The sequence below is a fragment of the Gambusia affinis genome, linkage group LG12 (genome assembly GCF_019740435.1).
Source record: "Gambusia affinis linkage group LG12, SWU_Gaff_1.0, whole genome shotgun sequence".
In the NCBI taxonomy this organism is placed as follows: domain Eukaryota; kingdom Metazoa; phylum Chordata; class Actinopteri; order Cyprinodontiformes; family Poeciliidae; genus Gambusia; species Gambusia affinis.
The window spans coordinates 20918360-20935963 of NC_057879.1; the positions used below are offsets into that span (position 1 = coordinate 20918360).

Sequence of the window (17604 nt, forward strand, 5' to 3'; positions counted from 1 at the left end):
GAAACTACAACAAAACGACTTTCCCATTTGAGTGTCAGAGAACATACAATATAGATTTTAAAAAATATATAAGCCATAATAATCTTTGATAATTTTAGATATAAATTCATCAGGTGTTCCTCAGTATATAAGAATATTGTTAAAATGTTATTTTTAAGTATATTTCTTGTGTATCAGTCCAATAGGAAGATTTTTGACATAGAAATGTTCTGCTAAATCAAAGACCCCCAGAAACAGCTGATATACAGCATGTTGCTGAACTCCATTTTGAAACAAACAAAATCTGTTTTAAGTGAATTGTGTAAGAGTTGTTCTTTTGTTGCTGATTAAATTGTGTTTTTTACTTTTAATATTGTCCAGCTACTGGTATTCCTTTTTACAAGATAAGAGTTTTTGATGGTTTTCTTTCAAATGTTTCCTGTTTCAGCATTTTATTATGTGAAGAATAAAGGTTCAGTATAAATAATACCTATCAACATGTTTATATTATTTTGCAACAATTTTGTGTTTCATATTTTCTCTTGGTGAATTTTCTTTTTTAGTTTTTCAAATGATGAAACTAATTTGAGTTCAACCTTATATAGCTGTTGTCCAGATGACCTACAACTCAATCTTCCCATTCAGTTACTTGCATTTCACCGGAGATTCAAGGATTTCTCAATCATGGATGAAAGCATCAAGGTATGTTTTTGTTGAAAACTATTGTTACAAAAATACTAATTAAAAAAAAATGTTGATTTTGAATACCCCTTTTTTAAGCAAACATGTAAAGCAAAAAAAGTATGTAAGTTTGTGTGACTGAGAGGTGTGATAACCCAAAAATACACTTGCACAGAAGAGGAACAAGCATTATTGACGGCGGTTTGAATTCTCACCCATGGGGACTCAAACAGGATGTTTCCTAAGGTGTGTTGTATCTTTATGAAAGAAAAGTCAACAATATCTCCTTTAGCTAGAGAGTCCAAAGAATTTACCCCCCAAATAGGTCTACATCAGATGTGTGCTTGAAAGTTAATCCCATTTTGAGGACCAATTGTAAGTGTGACACAATAGTGATAGGCCATAAAGCCTTCTCTCAGGTCGGTTTGTAGTAGTAACAAGGTCCAACGCGGCACTGTAAAGGTGCATTTCAAATGCCACCCTTATGTCATCCTTTTGCCTCACAGCTGTGGATAGCAGAGTCAGAAGGGTCATAACAGAGAATTTCATCCGCTCTCTGACGAGGGGTGAGCTGAGACATGTGCACCCCTGTCAAGACAGACCTGAGCTCGTCTGACGGATAACTGATACCTGGGCTTTAAAAGAAATGAGAGCAAGAGCAAGTCTAGGGCATCATAATCCCTTTGGAAAGGCTTTCCATCTCTCAAAATGCTGGTGACTGGGCTTGGGTAATTTCCCCACAGGATTTAGAGAGAACATTAAAAAAAGAGCCTTGTAATATTCCACCGACCTCAAAGAGGCTGGAAGGTACTGTGTTGAACCGCTGCCAGTTTTAGAAGAATATTAGGAATGTCCTCTGTTATTTCACACTAAAAGCCCTGTCCTACCCTACAAAAGTATTCATACCCCTTGAAATCTTGCCCTGTATTTAGCGCTATCCATCTACTCTATCATCTTTCCTTTTAGTTACAATGAGATTCAATTACACAAAGACAGACGCTTATGCAGCTTATTGCACTAGATTTTATTAAGAGACAACAGTAAGTTTGACTGATTACAAATCCAAAATAATCTTGTGAGATTTTTATTCATAAAACAATAGAGAAGTGTTTATAATTTTCCTCCTGGATGGAAAATTGCGTTACTGAAAAATCACAATAAAATACTTCGATATGTGTTGTTGTAATGTGACAAAATGATAAGGCACAACTTAACAAACTTGTTGGATACAAATTTGGAAACCCACTGGTCCCAACACGTGCTGCAAGATGCTGCAAATTAAGATGTAGCCTCGGACAAATTGACTGCAGGGTCAGGGGTGACTGGAACTCATTGCCCCCCAACAAGGCTCTCTGCCTTTTGTAATTGGATACAGCATCACAAAATGGAGTTGTTGCACTGAAAGAAGGGAACCCAGCTCTGACAAGTGACTTGCCAGTGGGTTATATTAATAAGCCATTCCCTCCTTGTGTTTGAGGAGTTTTTCTTTCATATGTGGTGTTTTTCATCTTTCTCTTAATTCACAACAGGCCCTTTGGCTGCAAGTCTTCCCTGCAACCTGGTCCCATATGATGTGTTCAAGAGCAAAATGTAATAGTTTCACAAGAATGTCTTTGAAACTGTTGAGAAACTCAAATGTAAATTTCTTATGGTTATGGTTTTGTAATTTTTTTTCTTTTGATTAGTAATTCAGTTACCCCTTTCTTTGTATTAAAAAGCTTTGTTCAGAGTCTTATAAATTAATTACTTTTTTTTTATCAGAGACTAAATTACTGAATGTATTCAAATGAGGGGGCAAACTGACTGCACTCACCATTCACTTCATTAAGTTAACCAGTTCAAATGATTGCTAACACGAACAAATAACTCATTTTATTTTGGCCCGTCTCACACGTGTTGAATTGCTGAAGTTCATCAGAATGAGGAAAATAGAATAGTTTTGTTCCTCAAGTCATGGGAGAAAAGGCAGATTGTTTGAAACAACAGAAAGGCAACATTAATCAAATAACTCCGTGTCTCTACCGTAGAATGGATACTAAGTGCCATTTCTGTGGAAACTCACTACAATCCACACAAGCTCATCAAAACTGGACAATAAAAGATTAGAAAAATGCTCCCTACACCAACCTGTCTCCATTTTATTAACAATTCTCAGATCAGGGTCACATTTGCTGTAAACATCATAAAAACTTATACCCATCCCATCTTTCCTCAATTGATAAGGTTCATTACAGCTGCTGCTGTAATGAAGAGGAGATGTAAATTTTGATACTCTTCCCACCAAAAGCAGTACTTACTGACAGTATTTGTTAATTTATGACCACAATGTACCTGTTCTCTGATGACTACTTACTGCAGCATAATCCAAATAAATTACGTACATCAACAACATATCAGAGCATGAGCTCAGAGAAATGTTTCTAAAATCATGTTGAATTTATGCCCTTAAGCAAAAGAGGGAGCCAGTAAGTGTACATCACAGTCTATTAAGTTTTAGAATTTCCAAGCCACATTTCTGTGTTTTGGAAAATTTAAACAAAATGTTATAGGCATACATGTTAAATTAATATCCCTGACTGTTCTGAATGTAATTTTACAAATCACTGCAAACCACACTGTAGTTGTCTTTATCCATAAACTTTAATGCTCCTGTTGTCTCTGTGAGACTGCTCTGGGTTTGAGCTGTTGTTTCACTTCATGTGCCGGTTTTGCTTTCCACCACCTACTATTTGGCAACTAGGATAACTGGTGGGTGGAATTTGCTGCTTCAGAGCAGGTGATATGAAGACCTGTGGGCTAACAGGAGACCTGCAGATGTGAGAAGTAGACACCAAGGCCTCTTGTGCAGTGCTCTGAGTCAAACCTTGTGTAATCCTCTGAAGGCTTCTGCCACATTCCCTAAGTAAAAAAATGTGAGGAAGACTAGATCTACTTGTTGGTCAGTATGGGGACATCCACTGACAAAAAGGATGTAGGTTTCTGTACAAGATAAAAGACTACAACTTGATAGAAAATAAGATAAACTAAGTAAATGCATTTTACTCACTAAGCCTCACTTACACTTACTTACTCACCTTATGTGTTCAGATACTTATATGGGGACTGCTTTATGATTTTTCAGAGTAAATATAATTCATGAACATGTAAAAGAAATTTTGTTTAAACCCTAGATATTGTTCTCACAATGGTATGTTGCTATGAACCTCTTAGATCTCTGTTGTTATAAGTGTGTGGTTTACCAACCTACCCTAGTGTCCAGTAACTATTGTCCAACTCCATCTGCACTGGACTTTAAGAACTTTCTTAATGAGTGATTCTCATAAAAAAAACAATTACCAGGACACAAAAAGCTTGACTCAATGACGAAATGGTTTAAATTAACCCATGAAGAACTGATCCTCTGCCTCAATATATCATTCAATAGTAATAGTTTGTCATGAGAACCCTAAAAAAATTACATAGTTGATCCACAAACATGTTTCTCTTTATTATTAATTTTGTGGCAAAAAGTTCCGCTAGTAAACCACAGCAATTTTTTACTACAAAATATAAACTCCTCATTGGTACATTGATCCAACACTTAAGATCTGCTTTCTTCCTTTAACTAAACAGGTAAATATGCCTCCAAATAGCAATGGGGGTAACAGTGCGTGGCCCTGAAATTATGCCTGTCTGACGCTCACCCCTGAGACACAGTTGAACAGTTCAGTGCTGAAGCAGAGCAGAACAGCGTGAATGAATATGCACTTTGACTGAGAGTGTGGAAACCATAACCCCCTCAGCCCAGCAGTCTGACAGCCTCCTGCTGTTCAGCACTTGACTTCTGGCAGCTTACAAAGTTTTTTTTTTCTTCTTTTCTGGTGAATCACAACTTGGCTACTCTTAAATAAGATGAGCGAAACTCTATTAGTAGTTGAAAAGCCAGCTTCATTTTCGGGTTTATAATTTGGAGTAAGCACAGAAACGATGTCCAGGCTTTCTCTTTTCATGTTGTGTCCAAATACTACATACACACATCAAAAAAATGTTTTGCACTGGAAAGCTCATGTTTTCTTTACCTATCCCTTACAACAACATAGAGAGAATTCTTTGTGACATCTCATTCTGAAATCTTGTTGAACTAGAGTTGTTGAGGGAAAATACGGTGAAGTCATAAGTTCAAGCTGTCTCAGAATAAGGAGGAAACGATGCAAACACTGACTAGAAAAGTGTTTTTTGCTATTTTTAAAATTCCTTTTGAACAGACAGGTACAATATTGAACAAACTAAATCCCATCTATGGGAAGTGGAGAGGAAAGAAAACTATTCGCGCATACATCGCGCGTTACAGGAACAAATTTGTCACATTATGAAAACAGTTAAATATATGTATTTGCATAAACTTTATAAAAAACTGCTTTTTTTCATTCTTCAACTTTAAGTCAGACTAAACTTTTCTTCATTTAGTTAACGTCACAAAAATGATCAATTTCAATTAAATGCCCAAATAATAAGACGAGTCAAATATTTTGGGTGTTCATTCTTAGGGTTCTATGTTGATGTGTAAGAGATCCTAATTTATATCTTGCCTATTTTTTTATTTTTTTTCCCCCCCAACATGACACAACAAAACACTGTGGTTGGAGTGAATCAATAAAAATCCATTTATAGGTGAGCCCTTATTTAACTTAAATACCTTGCTTTAAGAATCTTACCAAGCTTTTACATCACTGCCCGAGCTTTCCAAAATTGGTTAAGTTACATTTAAAGATGCATTAAGATTGCTCTCAGTTTACAGTTAAAAATTTTTTGTAATTGATGGAGCAAATAGTAATAATTCCAGTAATTTTGACTGATTTAAAGCAGAAAATAGTTTAATCAATGAAGAAAAAAGGTTGATTTATGTTTATACAACAACTTTCATTTCTAACCTTGATGGAAATTTTGTGATCTGTTCTGAATTTTTTTAGCTGTGAAACATTGTTTAACTAACTTATCTATTACTAAATATACTGTTAATAACTTGGATAACTATACCTCAATCAAGATAGGAAACAAACTTCTGTTGTTGTATTACTAATTTTACCCATTGGATTATTGGGTAAAATGTGCTGTTTGACTTAAACTCTGAAGAAAAACTGAATCTACATTTCAAATTGCTATAAAAACATAACTACAGTTAGTAAACATACTAGGGCTCAGCCGTAGTTAGCCATGCTCAGAACATCACCTGAAGAGTATTTCAGAGAAGAATTTAGATCACAGAACAGAGAGGATTTAGTGATTTAGATGCAGCTGTTAAATGCATGCGTTGACAGTTGGAGAATAAGCATAAAACTAAACTCCTTCAAAATATTTACAGATTTTATTCCTGTCAATCAGTTCTCCTTTTTCTTAATACCAGTGAGATTTTATATTATGGGGCTTCCTTATTATTAATTTTATGTACAACTTGTATGAGTTACAACATGTAATCATCAACAGACAGAGAAATCCGTGTGGGTAGTATGTACAGAAAATTGCCAAAATCCCTTACAATATTCTGTCACTCTTGCTTTGAGTTACTCGGTGGACTGGACGATTGCACTTGCTACAAAAATAAGAAAACACAAATTAAATTTTAACACTAATTATTTTACAGTTAGGGACCTTGATAGCATGTGAAAGATTGCTACAAAGTTTAGGACAGCACTGCTTTGCATAGAAAAATATCATCAGCAAGTAAGGGACACCTGTTGCTGTAACTAAGATTTATCTTTAGAAACAAAGCCATACATATATTAGATGCAACTTTGTCAGAACATGATGGTAGCTTCCTTAACCCAATATTGAGACAGGTTTCATAACATAGCATGATTAAAAGTACTTTTATTTATTTGACATGATGTGAGTTATCATGCTCGTAAGAATCATCTAGTAGTTCATCTAGTAATTTTAAATTATCTTTCATCATTAGAAGCTGAATGCCATAATGTGACAAATTTGTTCCAGTTTGAAACTCTTACAGTAAGAGGGGACTGTACCGTACACACTATACAATAGAATGACTTAATGTTCAGCAGAGCGAGTGGGGAGTGAAACTCAGGGTGTCTTGGTTGGAGGACTAAGTTTAGGCGTTATACAAAGACAGGAGGAGACCTCATGGGAAAGCTACACACCATTGCAGTTCATGAATTGGCTCCAGATGGAAAGTGGCAAGTGGAAAAAGCGGAAGAGAATTGTATCGACAGGTTGCGGAGGAGAAGGTCTTGTGCCGAGGCCATTAGCCATGTTGCTGAGTCACCGGGGGAAAGCTCAGTCAGTTCAAGTTTTCACTTTACCTGCGTGTTGATAGGAGCACTCCTTGGCCACCCTGGATGGCAGCCCAACATCAGGTCACAACATGAATCAAGATGCTGATGAGTTGAGTCCCGCAAAGCTCAAGTAATAAATACCTTTAATGTGGGGAAGACAAGGGGATAATTGTCTTGTCCCTGAGCCCATCTCTTCCTTTTTAATGAGATTATTACAAGGTCTTATTACCAAAATGACTTTCTCTGTCTCTCTTTAACATTTAATTTACACCATTTATTGCTGGTAAGTGAAAGTTTGGAGCTTATTAACACCAGAGGGCTCAGCAGGAGAGCAGTTGTACTTTGTAAGTTACTTTCTCTTGGTGTTTAAAGAGGAGAGACCAGAATTGCAAGAAAAAAGGTTGTTATGGCTAAATGTGAATTTTGTTTAGGGTCAAGTTCAAATATAAATGGGAACAAAGAAAAGACCTGCCATGATCATAGGCAGCGTGCTTCATAGCTTGAGTTTATAAGTAATAATTAGTCCGCTAAAATTCATACAAAATTAAAATCAATATGAGATATTGTTTGTACTCTTTGTATTCCAAAAACTTTTTTGTCTGTCCTTCTCTTTGTAGCTGGGAACTTTTAGGGAACTCTTTTTGAGGGCGATATATACAGAAATAAAAACAAAAAAACAAGCAAAAGCAAGCATGCAATGGTGTTGTTGTTGCTCTGAGAATGTTGTTTGCATTGACACTCGACAACGGAGAACCTCTAAATTGTGTTTTTGACGGACTCAAACGAATCCAGATATTTCATTTTGTTTTATAAACATTCATTGCTGACCCAAACATAATGGTTAGCTTATCATTTTGCTATTTATACAAATGTATTTATATTGGGAGTAGGGCTGTTGTAAACAAATATTTTAGCAACCCATTAATCCATCGATTATTCTTACGATTAATCGAGTAATCAGATAAAAAAAATAATAAATAAATAAATAAAATGATAAATTTCACATAACACCGGTGTTGCTATTGGATATCAATATCAGTCCAGTTTTTCATTTTTGAGCATCCTTAACAGTTAGGTTTTGGTAGTTTAGTAACAATAATAGCTCACTTTCTAAGTTACTGAGGGACAGTTATACAAAAATCTGAAATTCTATTCAATTTAATAATAAAGGCAGGCTCACAAATACGCTTATAAAAAATGTCTACGGTCCAGCTTTCAAATTATGTATTAATCTTAAGTCAGTTTAGTAGATGAACTCGCACCTTGCCCCATACCCGTTGAGCTTTGGGTTTGAGAATATGGGAAATGTTGCCTGAAGTGGGGGGCTTGAGGTAGTGGGGCATGGGGGCAGGTGAGCGAACGCACGTAAGATGGGGGTGAAGGGGAGGAAATAGACAAAGGGACAGACGAATGCAAGTCCGGGGATCGGTAGACCAAAGTAAGAACGGGGTCGGAATACGAGATATTTACGGCACCTTCGTTTGTCATACTAAGAAACTCATCTACAAGCTATGTACTGCCACAAAGCGTTCCGCCACCCATTTGTTCAGACTTGGATGATGTGAAATTTATTGTGCGGTTCGTCCGTAGAGCTACACTTACACTGTAACCATCAACTACTCAGCCGCCCGCCATGTTCAGTCTATCCGCTTACCTGTATAAATACTCCTGCAACATTCTTCCCGCCGTTCGCTTTGAACCAGCAGCTCCCAGAGGAGAAAGGCTGCCATACTTCAGGCATTGCACCAGTCATTTTAAGGATGCCCCAAAAATGATGAAAACCTAGGCATTATCATCAGTCAATAAAATCCCCACAAGCTGAACTGGAAAATTGGACGGTATGCAGCTAACATTTGCATTTGTCAAAAACTCACAGGCAGAGGTCAGAGCTACGCGTAATGGAAATAATGTTCCAGCCAGAACACGGTGTGCTAAATAATAAAGCATAAATTAACGAAGCTTTGAGGCAGGTACATTTTCCTTGGGGAATTTTAACAATCAAGGTCCTTGAATCTTTCGAGGAATCGTTTCAGCCCTAAATGGGAGATGTGAATTGTATTTCTTTAATCGTGCAACCATTTGGATTAGATAGTACAGTCTGAAGATAAAAAGAAAGAAAAGAAAATTCCAAACAGAATAAAATCCACATCTCGCCAAACTAAAACTGTAAATCCAACAAAATGTTGACCAAAAAACAACAAACAAAAACAAACAAAAAAACCCACCAAGTTTTGGTAACAATTTCTTTCCATTTAGCTGCACAGTTTCTCACTTTTTCATTGCGTGCCTGGTCTTCCGAAAGATGTGCTGCTTGAGGGCTATGAAATCACAGTCATTCTGCTTCAAAATTTGACAACTTTCCTGTAGTTGCTCAAGATTTAACCGATATGGACTCTTTTCCATACTGCACAGCTCTTTGATTGCATATAACATGTGCACTGGTCCACTGTGGTGGTTGAGATGTTGTTTGAAGTGACATAAAACATGCACCAATCAAGGAATGCAGTCTGCTGTCAATCATATCGCTTTTGCGCAATGCACTGGCGCAATACAGTTTGGCGCAATACAATGGGTTCAGCCATTTCAGTTCAAACGTTTGTGTTATTTGTGGCTGCATTTCAGGTTTTTCAACCGATGAAATCATATAACATAAATTTTGTCTCATCATGACTTAGCATGCACTTTAATGTTGGCCCAGTGAGAAGAGAGAAACTGACAAACTCAGGAGTTTAACAAGATGTTACAGGCCATTGCCATGTTGCAAAGTGAGCATCTAACTGCAGTCCCCACTTTTTGACAGTGGTGACACACTCTGATGTGGAGCTCGCCTAGCTGTGCCGGGAGAGGCGTCTATTCTTATTAGCTCCATGCGAAGCAGGATATTTGGAGTGAACACTGTCAAAACCCTTTGCAGTCTTCATCTCAGCTGAAGACAACCCGTGCCACAGCGCATCCATCAGGGAGAGGCCCCGCTACCTCTGTCTCCACAAAGACTTTATGGTGTGAGAATGTGAATGCATAAGAAAGTTTCCAATGACAGTTTCCTTTTAGGCGGTACCAATACATCTGAGCAGACAAGCTTTAATTAATTTTTAATAATGCCCAGGAAAGTAAAAGTTAGGAGTTATATGTCACCAAGTAGGGTATAAGTTATGCTTTGTAGAACTTTGAACGTCTGCACATGTTTTGAGTGACAAACTATGTAGCAATATTGAGCAGCAATATTCTACTAATGACCAAATTCTACCAAAATCAATTAATCAATCAAGCAGTATATTGTATGAGAAATCAAGAAGAAGGGGCCATTATTTGCCTTTCTGTAGAGTGATCCTTATCACAAAAAGTAGAATACAGGGATTTCTGCCTTTGTCATGTTATGATTCAGTTTTCTCACCCACATAAAGAGAAAACTCACAGATTGGGCTTGGTTTTAGCTTATACATTCTGATAGAAACAGTTGGGTTTCTGTAGGAGTGCAAAGAAAAGAATCATGAATAGCCAAGAACAAAAAATGTACAAAACCTCACGTGGTCCCATACTGCTATCATGCTTTCTTAAAGCTCACAGTTTTCCAGGTTTTACATTTTATAAGATTCCAAGTCTTGTTGGATCTTTATACAAAATTAGACTAGCCTAACATAGCGTACACTGGAAAGATTTGTTACAGTTGCATGTCTAGAGGTTGATCAATCCTCTCTGCACTAGTTGGCTTAAACCTTCTTGATGAAGGTTTTATACAGTACAGTGAGAGCTATGTCTTAAATTTATAGTCTTTTGGCTTTTTATACTCTAGGCTTTTAAGTTTTCATGGATATTTTAACAAGATGTTTAAGCTCGGAATGCCTCCATACAAATACCCTAATCTTTGAGCACTTTCAGAGATTCTCTATCAGCGTCTAGTTGGAACTCCTGCTGGGCCACTCCAAAAGGTTAATGTTTCTGACAGTCAAAGGAAACACATTGATGAAGTGGAAAAATTGTTGGAGTCATCCTAATTAAGTACATCTCAATATCAAATATGATTAAACATTGGATGTTTGACATTGACACAAAACATTTTAAACAAAGCACCCATGTTGGTCATATCTTTCTCATATTTCTAAGCCCAAGCCACCTGACTGGAATGAACAGTTGTTTCACTAAGATTTGACGAACTTGTAGAAAACCTATAGGAATCACTGTTATTGCAGGTGAAAACTTACGTCTAGCAAAGGCAGGCATTGCAACAAAATGTCTTTCATCAGGCCAACATAGACTTATTTTTTATGCTAAATGGACTGTATGATTAATACCAGACTTCTAACCTAGAATTGCATTTGCGGTTCATTTGTCAGTGACGTCATCTTCATGGCGGTGCCAGTGTCTGCTCATGTTTGTGTGTCTTACCTGATGTGATGTGTGTGAATGTGTTGCTCCTCTTCTTGGTTGTCTTTCGCCATGTGTTGGTGTGAGCCACTGTCTGTACACATGTGTTTCCTGTCTGAATCCATAAGCCAGTGGAGTCAAGGGAGTTGTCAGAAGGTGGTTGCCCTGGTTTCCTGAGGAAGAGAGATGAGTATGTTCTCTACAAACCCAAAAGAAAGAGGCAAGTTGCTTGAGTCTAGCAAGAAGAAAACAATGGAGACCACTAGTGATATTCACCAATAACATTAAAAAGTGAGCAGAATGCATTTGATTGCTTTGACATTATGAAACATTGGTGTTATTCCTTCTTTGGACTTTGAAATGTATGCATTATTTCCTTTTAAGAAGCAGCAATAACATAATAATCTCTTCTTCAGTTTGATTGATCTACTCCCAGATCTCTCCGCCAGCTGATGGATTTTTCAGATAGAGCTAACAATCTCCTCAGGCTTTGCTAAATGAAGTAGGGAGGCCTGAGTAGCTGAATTTTTAGCTCCATGTACTAGATGCACAATATACTGAGCTGCTGAAAGCCTAAAACCTGCTGGGCCTCAAAATTACCATTCATTTGCCATCAAGAGCCCCACAGAGAGGTCATAGAGGTTGAAAGACTGCACAGGATAGAAAGAGCATACAGAAAGAGAGGCTGATGACAGCAAAATCAATTCCTTAAATGAGCGAACAACTCAAGCAAGATTTGAGTTTCACTGCTGTGATAAAACAAAGAGCGCATTATGTTATAAATTGAGCTAAAAAATATGAGTTAAGCAGTCAGTGATCCAGCATCCAGCAGTGATGGCAAGTGGATTCCCGCTTTTGCTGCTGGGCCTCTGGCTGCAGAACAATAAAACTACAAAGTCTTGCTGCTCTTTGCTGCAGCTAAAACTGGTACTGCTGCACCAGGAAAGGCCTTTGATTTATTTCTCAAGGAAGTTCCATTCCACATCAATATTTAAGGTTGTTTATGTTTAGCTGTCTTGGCCATGCTCCATGTGCTTTTAGATTTTCTTTACTCATCTTTGTTTTTCTTTAATGCAACAGCTCTAAGCCACCAGACTTTGTGCTGCTTTGTCTGGAAATGATTTTCAGATGGTAGCTGAACACTGTGAGTGATTCCAACCGCACAGTCGTTTTTTTCAAATCCCTTTTAAAGATTGAAAACAGTATCCCTATATTTTTTGCACCCAAAGACTGTTTTCTTGGCTGTAATTCAGAGAGCCTTCTCTGAAGTAAGTGAATTAAAGAATTGCGAATACATTTTAAATATGATTTTATATTGTAAATAGGTAACAACAGAAACATAAATAGATGACAAAATAATGTGAGCATATGTTTTGGGATTCTCCTTTATCTCTTTAATTCAGAAGAATAGTAGAATATATCATCATAAAATTGTGAAAAGGAAGAAAAATTACAGTCATGTAAAAAACATAGGTTACCAATTCAATATTTATAGTAACTGAGGTGAAATGCTTCACATCTGCTATGACAACAACCACAGAAAACATTGTCCCACTTCTCCCTTTCAGCTGTGAGGTGTGTGCAGTCCCTTTCAAGTAACCCTACGGCAACTTCATCAGAACAAGATTGTTAGTTTAACTCAGCCCAGGACTTTCCATTCATTCTCAACCAGTCCTTGGTGGACTCACTTGTGTATTTTTGGTCATTGTAATGTTAGAGGATCTAATTCTGTTTGAACGATGAGGGTTTTTTTTTTATTTTACAGACGGTCCCACATTTTTCTCAAGTACTCTTTGATGCACATAGAATGGGTTCTGATGCTTCTCCAAATCATGACACTTCCTGCTCTAACGTTCGGAGTTAGAGATTCTTCTCTTAGAATGTTGGATTTGGTTTATGCAAGACATTCTCTGTAAAATTTTATAAAATTTTAGAATCATTATTCCAGAGGTTCTGGTATTTGCAAAGTTTACGTTAATTACAAAAGCAACCAAGAGGCTTGTGGTGACTCTGGAGGAGCTGCAAAGCTTCACAAATCAGGTACCATACACAGACAGGAAAACTATGACTGGCGTTCTTTACAATATTGGCCATTATGGGAGAATGGGAGGAAGAACTAAAACAATAGCCATGATAACAAAGGAACCATTGTTTCATTGTTCAGAAAATAGAATTTAAAATGTCCCCCCAAGCAATAGAAGACACAACAAATGTGTGAAAAGAAGTCTTGTGTTCAGATTAAACCAAATTTCTGGCAGAAAATTGATGCTACATACCATGTGTATCAAGCTATGGGGATACTTTTATTTTTCGGCTGCTCCATAATGGCTTATTGGCAATGCAGACATCCAAATCTCAACTAGATCAAACCACTGATCTAATTTCTTCCTTAATCAGTTCTTTAGTGTTTAACCTTCTGACTGTTTGCTCTGATCATGCCTAATATTTTTGTTTTCACTCTTATACTCAAAATGCATATAGAAAAATATCTAATACATGTACGTATGTTATGTTCTACTTTCAGTTGCTCTGAAATAATTTTTTTTCCCATTCTCCCTCCTTATAAACAGTTAGCACTTTTTTCAACCTTGTGAAAATCCCTACCTACTAAAAGAAGGAGCAAAATCTCCCTAAACACAATTTTTTTGTATTACCTTGCTTAATACTTTCTTACTTGAACTCTTAATTGCGTATGACAATTCTACAACTCTTAAAAATGTTATTGGTTTGCCACAAGTTTAATCCACAATCGAGATAGGGCAAGATAACCAGATCACAGGTGCACTACATCAGTCTCTGCCAATGTCAATGGGATTACCTGTCCTCTGTAGCCTGAGCTGAACAGAGGGAGGGATACAGCAAAGAAGCTGGGGAAATAGGTCAAGTACACTGATATGGGCAGGTGTTCTTTTGAAGATGTCTCAACAGTCTCCAGGGAACGCAGCATAGTAAAACATTCCTGCTTTGATATAAAAGTGAGTTTCTATTAGAACCAACACAGAGGTACAAGAAGTTCTGTTCCAAATATTTGGTTTAATTTGGTGCACATCTGAGCCACTTAGGTAAAATTTTTCCAATTTGAAAGATGAACAGTCTGTTTTCAAGGAAATTGTAGTCTCCTTTTGCACAACTAAAGAAGTTTAAAGGGGCAATATTACGTGTTTTCTAGACATATAGTACAGTTTCATAGCAGTAAAGTAACTGTTATTTTCAGTTGTTATAAAAGTGACGTATATATCAAACATGACTTAAAAGAAAATTTACTTTCTAACTTGACACCTTGAAATTGGACTGCAACAATAATAGGCAATTACTATTTGATTTAAAAAAAAACAAACAAACAAACAAAAAAAACAATAAGTCATTATTGGTAGACTATAATGCCAGTAATTGACATGCCAAGCTTTAGTACGTAGGATGACCCCTGCCTCTTTATTCTTGGAAAGGTATTGTGGTGATTTGCCGTCGATGTTGTCCAGTTACTCCCAAATATCCCTTAAAATTAATTTGCCATGAAAGAAGCTTTCACAAAGCGGCTTCAGAACTTATGCAAATACAAACAATCCTAATTATGCAGTCTTTTAATGAAGCCCCTGCTTACAGCACAACATTTAAAATAGACTTTTACTAAATCTGTCGGAGTCCACCTTACCTAGACTAGTTCCCAAGTGTAGCCAGCGGGATGATGTCACTGGGATGAAAGACAAAGTGGTCATGCCTTTCATGTTAGAAAGCTCTGTATTAAATAACGGATGAAAGCGCTGCTAAAGAGAAAAAAGGCCTCGTCACGCTGGCTACAAAAGACAAAGCTAAAGCTCCGAACAGGATTTCAAGGACAGGTGGCCTTGTAACTTAGTGAAGAGGCCGAATCTGCCGACCCCTCCATCATCTTGGGAAGTAACTCTGACCTCGATGATGGATTTTGCATCTGGCATTCTTTTGACTTTCCTTCAATGCCAACATGAAATAGAATCAAGATTCTTTGAAGTTAGGTGTCAAAACACAAGTCCTCACTTGATAGGGAATATGACAGAACTTCTCTTGGTCAAAGTTTCACTCTTCAAGGTTTACTTATTGGTGAAGAGTTTAAAAGCACATATGTCAACATACAGGAAACATCATGTAACGATCATTAATTGCAATTAAAATGGCACATTTTACATTTCAATAGAGTTCATTTTTATGGGATCAAGTCGCATCAAAAAAGCTCCACCAAGGAACATGACATAGCCAAAAAGAAATAAAGGAAACAAAGACTAAACAAATGGCAAAGATAACGCCACTAAGGAAAGGAACACAACATAATGTAGATGAAAGGAGTAGGTTCAAAGACTAAAAACAGAGTAGGTAAAGTTAGTGACAGCAGCTATTAATAGCTTTGTCTAGTTAAGAAACAGATAAACCCAAAAGCACTGAGCCAAGATGGTACGGAAAAACCCAAGAGACGGCTCCATCAGGTTCTGAATCTATTACCTAAAAGAGATACATTACATATTTGTAATTAAATACCAATATGTGCAATATCAATCACTCAAATTTTATTTGTATAGCACATTTCAGCAGCAAGGCATTTCAAAGTGCTTTACTTTATATCAAACAGAAACACAATGCAACATAGAATCAACAATCAAAACACGACATTAAGTCAAGTTCCATCAAAAAATTTGTAACTGATTACGTTTCAAACGCAATCCTAAACAGGTGGGTTTTTAGTCGAGATTTAAAGGAAGTCAGTGTTTCAGCTGTTTTACAGTTTTCTGGATGTTGGTTCCAAATTTGTGGTGCATAGAAGCTGAATGCTGCTTCTCCTTATTTGGTTCTGGTTCTGGAGATGCAGAGCAGACCAGAACCGGAAGACCTGAGAGGTCTGGAAGGTTGGTACAACAGCAGCAGGTTTTTAATGTATCCATCATGTGCAACCTATATTTGGATTGCAAATGCTTTTTATATGCAAATAACTGGTCATAAATGAAGCCAGGTTACTTGTGTTGTACTGTGGTACTTGGTGGTAACAGTATAAGACATATTTGCCTATTGCAAAAATATCCTTAATCAAGTCATTGATGGAAAGATGCTGTTCATTTTGCAAACAGAACATATTAAAAAATTTAAACATTATGCACAAGTAGAAGTCAAGGTACATATAAACCCTTTAGTCTGAGATTTTTTTGGTATTATCAAGAAAATAATTATATTATTGTATAACAACTTAGTTTACAAAGATATAATTGACTGCCTTTGCAGAGTCAGTGAATGCTGCTTGTTTGCTACAACCCCCCTGTTTACTGCGTCTCCACACTCCCTTCCCGCCCCCTCATTAAGGGAGTCATTTTGAGAGATGCTCTAATGGCTCCTAAATTGTTTATGGGGCAATTTAATTTGTGTGTAAGGAATCCTAATAAACACTCCTGGCACAAAGAGAAGTAATTACGTGTTTGGTTAAACAGATAATTGAATGAGCTTGAAGATGGATTCATGTCGGAATAATGCTCAGAAACACAGACATCTGAAAGAATCCAAATCCAGGAATGCCCAGAAAATAGATCAGCTTTGCAAGCAAACAACAGGAAATATAATTCACATTTAGCCCAGTGTTTTTCAGATAGAAGAAAAACTGTTGGTCCTCAGCAAAGAGCAAATATTAGGCCAGCTTTGGTCGATGTTGTAGAGCCATTGTATATCTTCATTCAATAAGACAAACTCTCCCTGGAAATCTCACATATTGTTCCAGTATTGTTTCAGTTCACAGAGGAATACTAACCTTAGACAAAGAAGCCATCACATTGCTGCTGAGGTCAAGCACAATATTTGCAGCAAAAGTCTCAAAGAGGATTTAAAGTACTCAAATTGATTTAATACTTCATTTGTACTAAGGCACATTTATTTCTCAAATCTTTTTAATTGTATTGACTATTTTAGTGACTTCTCCACTAAGGCTGACTAAAATGACTAAACAACCCTAGCAGCTTAGTATAAAACACATCAGGCATCCTTCATAGGTTTTATAAAAGTGCTGATTGGAAGATGGAGTAAAACCAGACTGACCATTTTAGCACATCAGCTGTGACGTGGTTCTGTCAGGTTCCCTGAAAGTTTTCATCAGTGGAGCATCAAACAGCCTGGGACTATGTCAAACCGAAATCTCCGTGCTGCAGAGCCTGAATGATTTATGCATTTGTCATTTCTCATTTGCTGAAACAAGGTGTCAACATTTTTGTTTTACCGCACCAGCCAAGTCCACAAAGACGAAACGTAAGGATGGAGCAGATGTCCTTGATGAGAAAAGCAAAGTCAGGTGGACAATTTA

At 37.0% G+C, this 17604-nt stretch overlaps 1 long non-coding RNA gene across 1 annotated transcript in view; it reads left to right on the top strand.

Moving 5' to 3' along the window:
• The first annotated feature begins 636 nt into the window (after positions 1-636).
• Positions 637-17604, top strand: part of LOC122840851 — a 37905-nt gene continuing 20937 nt past the window's right edge. Inside the window, exon 1 of the long non-coding RNA XR_006372298.1 lies at positions 637-681. This is a non-coding gene — a long non-coding RNA (uncharacterized LOC122840851). The remainder of the gene's footprint in view (positions 682-17604) is intronic.